Source organism: Triticum dicoccoides, chromosome 2B (genome assembly GCF_002162155.2).
Source record: "Triticum dicoccoides isolate Atlit2015 ecotype Zavitan chromosome 2B, WEW_v2.0, whole genome shotgun sequence".
In the NCBI taxonomy this organism is placed as follows: domain Eukaryota; kingdom Viridiplantae; phylum Streptophyta; class Magnoliopsida; order Poales; family Poaceae; genus Triticum; species Triticum dicoccoides.
The window spans coordinates 369,816,371-369,831,661 of NC_041383.1; positions in this window are offsets into that span (position 1 = coordinate 369,816,371).

The window sequence follows — 15,291 nt, forward strand, 5'->3', positions numbered from 1 at the left end:
GGCGCGCCCTCCACCCTCATGGTTGACTCAGGACTCTTTTGGTCCATCTCCGATGCTCCGTGGGCTTCTTCTGGTCCAAAAATAATCTCCGTAAATTTTCAGGTCAATTGAACTCCGTTTGATATTCCTTTTCTCCAATACTCAAAAACAAGGAAAAAATAGAAACAGGCACTGGGCTCTAGGTTAATAGGTTAGTCCCAAAAAATTATATAAAATAACATATAAATGCATATAAAACATCCAAGATGGATGATATCATAGCATGGAACAATAAAAAATTATAGATACGTTGGAGACGTATCAACCCCCTACCCGAGATCCGCCACTTTTGACACTAATACCTGCCACTGCTATGCTGACAATAGTGGCGAATAAATTTTGCTACCCGCCACTGCAGCCTTCCCCAAATAGCAGTGCAAGTGCCTGCCTTGGCCCACCACTAATTTGAGTTCACCTATAAGCCTTTTCCCAGTTGTGTGAGGACATAATAATATTGCCTGATGAATTTCGAGCAACAATCCCCACACTGGGAGCATTTATACTCTCCACAAAACGCGTCGGCACTGATCTCGATATAGTCAGCTGTAGGATGTTTTCACAACGCATTATCTTTTAATGGTGCATAATCCGTTATAACACCTCTCACCTTTTCCTTACCTTTATTGCTAGCATCCAACTGAATAGTGTTGTGACAGGATGTGAAATAGGACAAATAATTATCCATAGAGTTTGTGGAGGTTGTAATGGTTTCCTTACCCTTTCCAAAATTATGTTATTTCTCAAATGCGAGGCTCGCCTGGAAAGGAACAAGATTTTATACTGCTGCTGCAAGTTAAACTGATCTAGCGAAACCAATAAATAGTCCGGTGATGAGGACATGACTACCTTGGATATGACCAAAAATATTGCATATATGCATATTTGTCAGGTGATTTCTAGTGCAAACTATTCAATAATCTATTTATGTTATCCAAAACAAAAATACTTCACACACTTTTGTGTTTTGTCTAATTGCAGGTGTATGGGACATTTGTACAATCCACATATGAAGATAAGGAAGAAAGAGATGTTTATTTGCTGTCCAAAAAGTTCTCTCACGTCACTTTTGGCCCAAGAGAAGATAGAGTCCAAGTCTCTCACGTTCTGGATTCAGATTCGGACTGCACAGACACACCTGACTCAAAACGCACACAAGTTTTTCATACGGACTCCGAATTGGGTGATTCTTTTTTTGTTGGAAACTAGATTTCGTGCATTTTCCAACACAATTGGAATCACCTTCAAATTCGTCCGGAGCGTTGAGTTGTGGACGAAACAATCTGATGCTGCAGCAGAATCCGAGTCAAACTACAAGTCCAAAGGTGTTACATCACCTCCACTTGGGCCCATTGGCCTTGTACGACCTAGATTTAGTTTTAGGCTGCCTTGGGACGTCCTCCCACCTCCTTGGCCGCCACCCCTTGCTACTATATAAGTAGATCCATCTAGTAGCTTTTCCTTGGGTTTTGTTTAGATTAAAAGTTCGCCATAGCTGCAACTTCGCGTACTTCGTTTGTGTTCAACGACCAGACAAAGGCGTCACAGAACCCCACCTTGATCAATAAAGCTTTCATCTTATATTCGTAATATCCAGATTGCAATCTCAGTTTCTTGCTTGTTCTTCGTTTGCTCGCAGGAAACAGACCCTCGTGGTCAGGTTGATCGTGCTCCGGCGTGGTCAATAACCTCTCGGAGTTGGTTTAGCGATTGCTAAGGCGCGACGTCCTCGCACGTTCGTAGTCGGATCGTCAAAGTCGACTTCCACCAAAGCGAAATCCACCATCTCATCGAAAGACGGGACACCTTAGCCTCTATCAAGTGGTATCAGTTTTTAGGTTGCTCGGTGAGAATTTCCAGTTTTTCTTAGATTAGATTTATTTTCTTACCTATTGTCCAAGAAAAAGCCACAAAAACAAGTTAGATCTGTTCATCCTTTATCCAAGCCAGTCTGAGCCTTTGTAATTTTCTATTCATTGCTTGCATAGTTGAATTATCGGTTGCATCGTCGTGTCAGTTGCTGGTCTTAGTGTCTAGTTCGTTTAGAGTTTCGAGTTCTGTTCACATTAGTCACGCCACCGCTGCATCATTATCTCTTCCGCTGTCCACCACCCATCCATCAATTTCCACCACGTGCTACCCACCATTCATTGTCATAATAATAATTGAGATCGTTCACATCTTCACTTGATCCAATCTGCATCTTATCTAGTTTGTTTTGGAAAGAGGGAGAAAAAAAGAGAGAAAAAAACGAGAGAAAAATAAGGAAAAAAAAGTCAAAGAAAAAAAAGGAGAGAAAGAAAAAAAAGTGTGAGGAAAAAAAAGAGAGAAGAAAAAAAAAACAAAAAAATCGGCACAAACTTTTTCAGAGGAAAGTTGGAGACAAAGTTGTTGATATATCCTGCTTGGCTGTTGTTTCACCTCATTATCTTCACTGCTGTTGTGATCTTCACTTATATCTTGCTGTCAAGAGCTACTTAGTATCCTTCATTGATGCTAGTTGTGCTACGCCGTGACCTCATTAGTGTTCTAGGCTCGCGTCTCTAGTCCGGTCTAGCCTAGGACCAGCACAGTACCGTCGTTGAGCGTTTATTCAACATTGCATCTTTGAATTGATTATTGCTAATCTTTTGCTACCATATATAGCCAACCCAGCTCCACATATTTCTACACCGTGTATACGTACGCTCCCCTGGCAATCGCTTTACTCAATATTCGGAGTTACTTGACACCGCTGGTTGCCGATCACCGCCAGCTGCATGGTAAGAACTTGTAAGACATTGATATTTGCTTTACTGTGAGCGTTTTACCACCACACCCTAGTAGTTATAGGAACATTATTTTTGGGTTTTGTTTCTTGTTCTACTAATCATGACAGGATCCAGAGTCAATTCATGGGCTTTGTCGATCGCGGGAGACGTGCCACCACCTTTGCAAATACCACAACTGTCACGAGAGGTGCACAAACATCCAAATGCACATGATCAGGTTAATGTATCTACACCACCATTTAATGGCCGTTTTAAACCTGCTTTATATATAGAATGGGAGTTCGACATAAAAAATATATTTGCTTCCCATAATTTCGAAGAATATAAAAAGGTTAAGGTTGCGGTTGGTTCTTTCACTGGTTATGCTTTGGTTTGGTGGAGTGAATATTGTCGGTTACACCCTGATTATATACCTACTACTTGGGATACCGCACAAGAAGAAGCCTTCACGGTATTGAAAGATAAGTTGACACATGCTCCTTTACTCCAACTTCCTGATTTTAATAAGACTTTTGAGCTTGAATGTGATGCTAGTGGAATTGGATTAGGAGGTGTGTTATTACAAGATGGCAAACCTGTTGCATACTTTTCTGAAAAATTGAGTGGGCCTAGTCTGAATTATTCTACTTATGATAAAGAATTATATGCTCTTGTTCGGACTTTAGAAACATGGCAACATTATTTATGGCCCAAAGAATTTGTTATACATTCTGATCATGAATCTTTGAAACATATTAAAAGTCAAGCTAAACTGAATCGTAGACATGCTAAATGGGTTGAATTCATTGAGACTTTCCCTTATGTCATTAAACACAAGAAGGGAAAAGAAAATGTTATTGCTGATGCATTGTCTCGTCGCTATACTATGCTTTCACAACTTGACTTCAAAATATTTGGTTTGGAGACCATCAAAGACCAATATGTGCATGATGCTGATTTTAAAGAGGTAATGCAGAATTGTAAAGAAGGAAGAATGTGGAACAAGTTTGTCGTTAACGATGGATTTGTGCTTCGTGCTAACAAGCTATGCATTCCAGCTAGCTCCGTTCGTCTTTTGTTGTTGCAGGAGGCGCATGGAGGATGATTAATGGGACACTTTGGCGTGAAGAAGACGGAGGACGTACTTGCTACACATTTCTTTTGGCCAAAGATGAGACGGGATGTTGAGCGTTTTATTGCTCGATGCACTACATGTCAAAAAGCTAAGTCATGACTCAATCCTCATGGTTTATATATGCCTTTGCCTGTACCTAGTGTTCCTTGGGAGGATATATCTATGGACTTTGTTTTAGGTTTACCTCGAACAAAGAAGGGGAGGGATAGCATATTTGTTGTCGTGGATAGATTCTCGAAAATGGCACACTTTATACCATGTCATAAAAGCGATGATGCTGTTAATGTTGCTGATTTGTTCTTTCGTGAAATTATTCGCTTGCATGGTGTGCCAAATACTATTGTTTCAGATCGTGATACTAAATTTCTTAGCCACTTTTGGAGATGTTTATGGGCTAAGTTGGGGACTAAACTGCTTTTTAGTACTACTTGTCACCCCCAAACTGATGGACAAACTGAAGTAGTCAATAGAACGTTGTCTACTATGCTTAGGGCTGTTTTGAAGAATAATAAGAAAATGTGGGAGGAATGCTTGCCTCATATTGAATTTGCTTATAATCGTCCATTGCATTCTACTACTAAGATGTGCCCTTTTGAAGTTGTGTATGGTTTCCTACCTCGTGCACCTACTGATTTGTTGCCTCTTCCATCTTCGGAGAAGGTTAATTTTGATGCTAAACAACATGCTGAATTGATTTTAAAAATGCATGAGTTAACTAAGGAAAACATTGAGCGTATGAATGCTAAATATAAACTTGCTGGAGATAAGGGTAGAAAACATGTTGTGTTTGCACCTGGAGATCTTGTTTGGTTACATTTGCGTAAGGATAGATTTCCTGATTTGCGCAAATCAAAGCTAATGCCACGTGCTGATGGTCCCTTTAAGGTGTTAGAGAAAATAAATGATAATGCATATAAACTTGAGCTGCCTGCAGATTTTGGGGTTAGTCCCACTTTTAACATTGCAGATTTGAAGCCTTATTTGGGTGAGGAAGATGAACTTCCGTCGAGGACGACTTCATTTCAAGAAGGGGAGGATGATGAGGACATCAATACAATTGTTACACCCACAGCCCCTGCTGCTATACATACTGGACCAATTACTAGAGCTCGTGCACGCCAACTAAATTACCAGGTACTTTTGTTTCTTGGTAATGATTCTAATGTTCATGAGAATATGATGCTGCCTAAATTGGATACATTTGTTTTGCATACAAATGAAGGGCCTAGCTTGGAGAAGGATGGACATTGGAGCAAGAACAAGCATGGAGATGATGGCATGCGCAAGGGGAACAAGAACGGAGTTACAAGTGATGATTTCAGGACTTTGAAGCCACCATAATGGGTGCATGAAGCCTTGGACGAAATATACAAGATGCCACTTCATAAATTTCGTCCCGAGGCTATTTTAGGTGCTGCGTCACCTTATTATTGGGCCAGGCCCATGTAATTTCGAAATACATAAGTATAGGCTATTTTTTAGAGTCCGTATGTGTGGGGAAACAAGAGATAGGGTTGATTTCGGACCCCTCCACCAAGGGCCACGAAATTCCCCCCTCTTCCTCCATATATATAGCCCTTAGGGCATCGTTTAGACTTTGGGTTTTGTTTAGATTAAAAGTTCGCCATAGCTGCAACTTCGCGTACTTCGTTTGTGTTCAACGACCAGACAAAGGCGTCACAGAACCCCACCTTGATCAATAAAGCTTTCATCTTATATTCGCAATATCCAGATTGCAATCTTAGTTTCTTGCTTGTTCTTCGTTTGCTCGCAGGAAACAGACCCTCGTGGTCAGGTTGATCGTGCTCCGGCGTGGTCAATAACCTCTCGGAGTTGGTTTAGCGATTGCTAAGGCGCGACGTCCTCGCACGTTCGTAGTCGGATCGTGATGAGGACATGACTACCTTGGATATGACCAAAAATATTGCATATATGCATATTTGTCAGGTGATTTCTAGTGCAAACTATTCAATAATCTATTTATGTTATCCAGAACAAAAATACTTCACACACTTTTGTGTTTTGTCTAATTGCAGGTGTATGGGACATTTGTACAATCCACATATGAAGATAAGGAAGAAAGAGATGTTTATTTGCTGTCCAAAAAGTTCTCTCACGTCACTTTTGGCCCAAGAGAAGATAGAGTCTAAGTCTCTCACGTTCTGGATTCAGATTCGGACTGCACAGACACACCTGACTCAAAACGCACACAAGTTTTTCATACGGACTCCGAATTGGGTGATTCTTTTTTTGTTGGAAACTAGATTTCGTGCACTTTCCAACCCAATTGGAATCACCTTCAAATTCGTCCGGAGCGTTGAGTTGTGGACGAAACAATCTGATGCTGCAGCAGAATCCGAGTCAAACTACAAGTCCAAAGGTGTTACATCACCTCCACTTGGGCCCATTGGCCTTGTACGACCTAGATTTAGTTTTAGGCTGCCTTGGGACATCCTCCCACCTCCTTGGCCGCCACCCCTTGCTCCTATATAAGTAGATCCATCTAGTAGCTTTTCCTTGGGATTTGTTTAGTTAAAATTTAGCCACTGCAACTTCGTGTACTTCGTTTGTGTCCAACGACCAGACCAAGACCGCGGCAAAATTGTTACACCCACAGCCCCTGCTGCTATACATACTGGACCAATTACTAGAGCTCGTGCACGCCAACTAAATTACCAGGTACTTTCGTTTCTTGGTAATGATTCTAATGTTCATGAGAATATGATGCTGCCTAAATTGGATACATTTGTTTTGCTTACAAATGAAGGGCCTAGCTTGGAGAAGGATGAACATTGGAGCAAGAACAAGCATGGAGATGATGGCAATGCGCAAGGGGAACAAGAACGGAGTTACAAGTGATGATTTCAGGACTTTGAAGCCACCATAATGGGTGCATGAAGCCTTGGACGAAATATACAAGATGCCACTTCATAAATTTCGTCCCGAGGCTATTTTAGGTGTTGCGTCACCTTATTATTGGGCCAGGCCCATGTAATTTCGAAATACATAAGTATAGGCTATTTTTAGAGTCTGTATGTGTGGGGAAACCAGAGGTAGGGTTGATTTCGGACCCCTCCACCAAGGGCCACGAAATTCCCCCCTCTTCCTCCATATATACAGCCCTTAGGGCATCGTTTAGACTTTGGGTTTTGTTTAGATTAAAAGTTCGCCATAGCTGCAACTTCGCGTACTTCGTTTGTGTTCAACGACCAGACAAAGGCGTCACAAAACCCCACCTTGATCAATAAAGCTTTCATCTTATATTCGCAATATCCAGATTGCAATCTCAGTTTCTTGCTTGTTCTTCGTTTGCTCGCAGGAAACAGACCCTCGTGGTCAGGTTGATCGTGCTCCGGCGTGGTTAATAACCTCTTGGAGTTGGTTTAGCGATTGCTAAGGCGCGACGTCCTCGCACGTTCGTAGTCGGATCGTCAAAGTCGACTGCCACCAAAGCGATATCCATCATCTCATCGAAAGACGGGACACCTTTGCCTCTATCAAGTGGTATCAGATTTCCAGGTTGCTCGGTGAGATTTTACAGTTTTTCGTAGTTTAGATCGAGTCTGTTCTTCATACCTACAGTCCACGAAAAAGCCACAAAAAAAATTAGGATTAGTTCATCATATCCGAACCAATCTGAGCCTTTGCATAATCTTTTTAGGGTTTTGCTTTGTTGAATTTGCGGTTGCATCGTCGTTTCTAGTTGCTGGTCTTAGAGTCTAGTCTTTTAGAGTTTCGAGTTCTGGTCATAAGTTGTCACGCCGCCGCCGCACCATCATCATCACCCCTGCCATCTACCACCACCGCTTATCCGCCACCGCTTCGAATCCGTATCCATATACCACCACAGCTGTCATATACCACCACCGCTGCCATCTACCACCATATATCCACCACCAATCCGAGTTCTTGTCTGATAGAGGCAAAGGTGTCCCGTCTTTCGATGAGATGATGGATATCGCTTTGGTGGCAGTCGACTTTGACGATCCGACTACGAACGTGCGAGGACGTCGCGCCTTAGCAATCGCTAAACCAACTCCGAGAGGTTATTGACCACGCCGGAGCACGATCAACCTGACCACGAGGGTCTGTTTCCTGCGAGCAAACGAAGAACAAGCAAGAAACTGAGATTGCAATCTGGATATTGCGAATATAAGATGAAAGCTTTATTGATCAAGGTGGGGTTCTGTGACGCCTTTGTCTGGTCGTTGAACACAAACGAAGTACGCGAAGTTGCAGCTATGGCGAACTTTTAATCTAAACAAAACCCAAAGTCTAAACGATGCCCTAAGGGCTGTATATATGGAGGAAGAGGGGGGAATTTCGTGGCCCTTGGGGGAGGGGTCCGAAATCAACCCTATCTCTTGTTTCCCCACACATACGGACTCTAAAAATAGCCTATACTTATGTATTTCGAAATTACATGGGCCTGGCCCAATAATAAGATGACGCAGCACCTAAAATAGCCTCGGGACGAAATTTATGAAGTGGCATCTTGTATATTTCGTCCAAGGCTTCATGCACCCATTATGGTGGCTTCAAAGTCCTGAAATCATCACTTGTAACTCCGTTCTTGTTCCCCTTGCGCATGCCATCATCTCCATGCTTGTTCTTGCTCCAATGTTCATCCTTCTCCAAGCTAGGCCCTTCATTTGTAAGCAAAACAAATGTATCCAATTTAGGCAGCATCATATTCTCATGAACATTAGAATCATTACCAAGAAACGAAAGTACCTGGTAATTTAGTTGGCGTGCACGAGCTCTAGTAATTGGTCCAGTATGTATAGCAGCAGGGGCTGTGGGTGTAACAATTGTATTGATGTCCTCATCAGGAAGTGCACCTTTTGCACCGACCGAGTATCTTTTCTTGGCTATGTTGTTACTCCACAGGGAATTGAAGTTGATAAAGCCAAGATTGAAGCTATTGAGAGTTGGCCACAGCCCAAAACGGTCACACAAGTGAGGAGTTTTCTTGGCCTCGCTGGATTCTATAGGCGTTTTGTGAGAGATTTCAGCACCATTGCTGCACCTCTTAATGAGCTTACAAAGAAAGATGTGCCTTTTCTTTGGGGTACCGCACAGGAAGAAGCCTTCACGGTATTGAAAGATAAGTTGACACATGCTCCTTTACTCCAACTTCCTGATTTTAATAAGACTTTTGAGCTTGAATGTGATGCTAGTGGAATTGGATTAGGAGGTGTGTTATTACAAGATGGCAAACCTGTTGCATACTTTTCTGAAAAATTGAGTGGGCCTAGTCTGAATTATTCTACTTATGATAAAGAATTATATGCTCTTGTTCGGACTTTAGAAACATGGCAACATTATTTATGGCCCAAAGAATTTGTTATACATTCTGATCATGAATCTTTGAAACATATTAAAAGTCAAGCTAAACTGAATCGTAGACATGCTAAATGGGTTGAATTCATTGAGACTTTCCCTTATGTCATTAAACACAAGAAGGGAAAAGAAAATGTTATTGCTGATGCATTGTCTCGTCGCTATACTATGCTTTCACAACTTGACTTCAAAATATTTGGTTTGGAGACCATCAAAGACCAATATGTGCATGATGCTGATTTTAAAGAGGTAATGCAGAATTGTAAAGAAGGAAGAATGTGGAACAAGTTTGTCGTTAACGATGGATTTGTGCTTCGTGCTAACAAGCTATGCATTCCAGCTAGCTCCGTTCGTCTTTTGTTGTTGCAGGAGGCGCATGGAGGATGATTAATGGGACACTTTGGCGTGAAGAAGACGGAGGACGTACTTGCTACACATTTCTTTTGGCCAAAGATGAGACGGGATGTTGAGCGTTTTATTGCTCGATGCACTACATGTCAAAAAGCTAAGTCATGACTCAATCCTCATGGTTTATATATGCCTTTGCCTGTACCTAGTGTTCCTTGGGAGGATATATCTATGGACTTTGTTTTAGGTTTACCTCGAACAAAGAAGGGGAGGGATAGCATATTTGTTGTCGTGGATAGATTCTCGAAAATGGCACACTTTATACCATGTCATAAAAGCGATGATGCTGTTAATGTTGCTGATTTGTTCTTTCGTGAAATTATTCGCTTGCATGGTGTGCCAAATACTATTGTTTCAGATCGTGATACTAAATTTCTTAGCCAATTTTGGAGATGTTTATGGGCTAAGTTGGGGACTAAACTGCTTTTTAGTACTACTTGTCACCCCCAAACTGATGGACAAACTGAAGTAGTCAATAGAACGTTGTCTACTATGCTTAGGGCTGTTTTGAAGAATAATAAGAAAATGTGGGAGGAATGCTTGCCTCTTATTGAATTTGCTTATAATCGTTCATTGCATTCTACTACTAAGATGTGCCCTTTTGAAGTTGTGTATGGTTTCCTACCTCGTGCACCTATTGATTTGTTGCCTCTTCCATCTTCGGAGAAGGTTAATTTTGATGCTAAACAACGTGCTGAATTGATTTTAAAAATGCATGAGTTAACTAAGGAAAACATTGAGCGTATGAATGCTAAATATAAACTTGCTGGAGATAAGGGTAGAAAACATGTTGTGTTTGCACCTGGAGATCTTGTTTGGTTACATTTGCGTAAGGATAGATTTCCTGATTTGCGCAAATCAAAGCTAATGCCACGTGCTGATGGTCCCTTTAAGGTGTTAGAGAAAATAAATGATAATGCATATAAACTTGAGCTGCCTGCAGATTTTGGGGTTAGTCCCACTTTTAACATTGCAGATTTGAAGCCTTATTTGGGTGAGGAAGATGAGTTTCCGTCGAGGACGACTTCATTTCAAGAAGGGGAGGATGATGAGGACATCAATACCATTTGATAGAGGCACGAAATTTATGAAGTGGCATCTTGTATATTTCGTCCAAGGCTTGATGCACCCATTATGGTGGCTTCAAAGTCCTGAAATCATCACTTGTAACTCCGTTCTTGTTTCCCTTGCGCATGCCATCATCTCCATGCTTGTTCTTGCTCCAATGTTCATCCTTCTCCAAGCTAGGCCCTTCATTTGTAAGCAAAACAAATGTATCCAATTTAGGCAGCATCATATTCTCATAAACATTAGAATCATTACCAAGAAACGAAAGTACCTGGTAATTTAGTTGGCGTGCACGAGCTCTAGTAATTGGTCCAGTATGTATAGCAGCAGGGGCTGTGGGTGTAACAATTGTATTGATGTCCTCATCATCCTCCCCTTCTTGAAATGAAGTCGTCCTCGACGGAAGTTCATCTTCCTCACCCAAATAAGGCTTCAAATCTGCAATGTTAAAAGTGGGACTAACCCCAAAATCTGCAGGCAGCTCAAGTTTATATGCATTATCATTTATTTTCTCTAACACCTTAAAGGGACCATCAGCACGTGGCATTAGCTTTGATTTGCGCAAATCAGGAAATCTATCCTTACGCAAATGTAACCAAACAAGATCTCCAGGTGCAAACACAACATGTTTTCTACCCTTATCTCAGCAAGTTTATATTTAGCATTCATACGCTCAATGTTTTCCTTAGTTAACTCATGCATTTTTAAAATCAATTCAGCACGTTGTTTAGCATCAAAATTAACCTTCTCCGAAGATGGAAGAGGCAACAAATCAATAGGTGCACGAGGTAGGAAACCATACACAACTTCAAAAGGGCACATCTTAGTAGTAGAATGCAATGAACGATTATAAGCAAATTCAATCTGAGGCAAGCATTCCTCCCACATTTTCTTATTATTCTTCAAAACAGCCCTAAGCATAGTAGACAACGTTCTATTGACTACTTCAGTTTGTCCATCAGTTTGGGGGTGACAAGTAGTACTAAAAAGCAGTTTAGTCCCCAACTTAGCCCATAAACATCTCCAAAAGTGGCTAAGAAATTTAGTATCACGATCTGAAACAATAGTATTTGGCACACCATGCAAGCGAATAATTTCACGAAAGAACAAATCAGCAACATTAACAGCATCATCGCTTTTATGACATGGTATAAAGTGTGCCATTTTCGAGAATCTATCCACGACAACAAATATGCTATCCCTCCCCTTCTTTGTTCGAGGTAAACCTAAAACAAAGTCCATAGATATATCCTCCCAAGGAACACTAGGTACAGGCAAAGGCATATATAAACCATGAGGATTGAGTCATGACTTAGCTTTTTGACATGTAGTGCATCGAGCAATAAAACGCTCAACATCCCGTCTCATCTTTGGCCAAAAGAAATGTGTAGCAAGTACGTCCTCCGTCTTCTTCACGCCAAAGTGTCCCATTAATCATCCTCCATGCGCCTCCTGCAACAACAAAAGACGAACGGAGCTAGCTGGAATGCATAGCTTGTTAGCACGAAGCACAAATCCATCGTTAACGACAAACTTGTTCCACATTCTTCCTTCTTTACAATTCTGCATTACCTCTTTAAAATCAGCATCATGCACATATTGGTCTTTGATGGTCTCCAAACCAAATATTTTGAAGTCAAGTTGTGAAAGCATAGTATAGCGACGAGACAATGCATCAGCAATAACATTTTCTTTTCCCTTCTTGTGTTTAATGACATAAGGGAAAGTCTCAATGAATTCAACCCATTTAGCATGTCTACGATTCAGTTTAGCTTGACTTTTAATATGTTTCAAAGATTCATGATCAGAATGTATAACAAATTCTTTGGGCCATAAATAATGTTGCCATGTTTCTAAAGTCCGAACAAGAGCATATAATTCTTTATCATAAGTAGAATAATTCAGACTAGGCCCACTCAATTTTTCAGAAAAGTATGCAACAGGTTTGCCATCTTGTAATAACACACCTCCTAATCCAATTCCACTAGCATCACATTCAAGCTCAAAAGTCTTATTAAAATCAGGAAGTTGGAGTAAAGGAGCATGTGTCAACTTATCTTTCAATACCGTGAAGGCTTCTTCCTGTGCGGTACCCCAAAGAAAAGGCACATCTTTCTTTGTAAGCTCATTGAGAGGTGCGGCAATGGTGCTGAAATCTCTCACAAAACGCCTATAGAATCCAGCGAGGCCAAGAAAACTCCTCACTTGTGTGACCGTTTTGGGCTGTGGCCAACTCTCAATAGCTTCAATCTTGGCTTTATCAACTTCAATTCCCTGTGGAGTAACAACATAGCCAAGAAAAGATACTCGGTCGGTGCAAAAGGTGCACTTCCCAAGGTTACCAAACAAACGTGCATCACGTAGAGCAATAAAAACAGCACGTAAATGTTCCAAATGTTCTTCCAAAGATCTGCTTCTCTGGATTGGTACGGTATGGTGCACGGTTTGGCAGTGAAGCACCGGGAATTAAGTCAATCTGATGCTCAATCCCTCGAATAGGCGGTAATCCCGATGGCACGTCTTGTGGAAAAACGTCAGCGAACTCCTGCAAAATGTTAGTGACAGCAGGAGGCAAAGAGGAAGGCACGTCCTCGAATGAAAATAATGCCTCTTTGCACACAAAAGCATAGCAAACAGATTTGCTGAAATCTAGCTCATCAATATCAGATTTGGTGGCAAATAAACATGCACTTTTCAATTTAATTTCAGAAGCAACACTAGATGGTTTATTATTAGGCTTCATTTGTTGCTCAAATTCTTTTGCCACAATCTGATTTTCACTCTTATTCTTCTCCTGTTGTGCTTTATTAGCTCTATTAATATCATCTTTCAAAATGGAATCAGGAGTCATAGGAAGCAAAGTAATATTTTTATCCTTATGAACAAGAGTATAGTGATTGTTTCTACCATGGTGTACAGAATTTTTATCAAATTGCCATGGTCTAGCAAGTAATAAGGAACATGCTTGCATAGGTACCACATCACAATCAACATAATCAGCATATGTAGAGATACTAAACTGCACACGAACAGTACGTGTTACCTTAACCTTGCCGCTGTTGTTGAACCATTGGATGTAGTAAGGATGTGGATGTGGTCTTGTGGTGAGAGAAAGCTTCTCCACCATCTCCATGCTAGCCAAGTTGTTGCAGCTCCCTCCGTCTATTATGACGCGCACAGAACGTTCCTTCACAACTCCCTTGGTATGGAACAAATTGTGCCTCTGATTTTGCTCAGCTTGTGTGACCTGCACACTCAAAACACGTTGAGCAACTAAACATTCATACCTGTCAGCGTCTTCAGGAGCCATGTATTGCGTCTCATGATCAGAATCATCTCCACCATGTTCTTCACGTGTAATAAGAGCCAAAGTCTCCTCATCATAGTCACTAGCAGACTCATATCCACCATCCGCGGTAGCAATCATCACACGCGGAGATTTGCATTCCCTCGCATAATGACCTCCTCCCTTACAGCGACGACAAATAATATCACTTGTGTGCCCTGTTGATGCCATGGAAGAAGAAGAACGCTGTGCAGGCCCCGCAGGTGCGCTCTTGGCAGATAATGGTGGTTGTGCCTGTTTTCTTGTATCACGGCTGGAGGTGGCACCGGATGGAGGTGCTGGTGCAGTTGAAGTAGAAGATGCACGTGGTGTCCATGATGAAGGTCGGCCTGCAGAAAAGTTAGTTCGCCCCAATGCTTGTCGATCCTGCACTTCACGTTCAGCTTTACAAGCAAGATGGAATAAACGAGTGATATTAGTATACTCCTTATAGTCTAGAATGGTCCGAATCTCTCTATTTAATTCACCCAGAAAACTTGCAAGCATAGCTTCATTCTCCTCAACAATACCACATCTAATCATACCAGTTTGTAATTCCTGATAATATTCTTCTACAGAATTTTTTCCTTGTCTTAAACGCTGCAATTTTTGAAGCAATTCACGTTGATAATATGGTGGAACCCAACGCGTACGCATAGCAGTTTTCAAAGCAGCCCAAGTAGTTGGAATAGGATATAATCTACAATGTTCAGACCACCATACACATGCAAAACTAGTGAAAGCACAAACAGCAGCAGCAACTCGTCTCTCCTCAGGATATTGTAAACATGTAAATCGTTGTTCAGTTTCTAACTCCCAAGTAAGATATATATCAGGAACATATCTACCCTCAAATGGTGGAATATTCAATTTCAGTTTAGGAATATGGACATCATCGCGTACCTGAGGTGGTGGTGCAGGCCTACCATTACGAATATATACCTGAGGTCGACCTGCTGGTGGTGGTACAGGTGGCTGCACGTAGTGTTGATTTTGATCAACCTCATCCTCATAATCTCCCACATAATCATCCTCCTCCACATCAGCAGCAGGAGCCACAGAAGTATCAACAGCAGCACCAACAGTTTGGCCAAACGCAAGAGGAACACGGCTTGCTCGGCGGAGGTCTGCTTCGCGACGTGGAGGTAGTCGTTGTTGTTGTTGTTGGAGAGGTGCGTTAGCTGCAGCGGGTGGTGGTGGTGGAAGACGCGCGAGCAATTCATTAA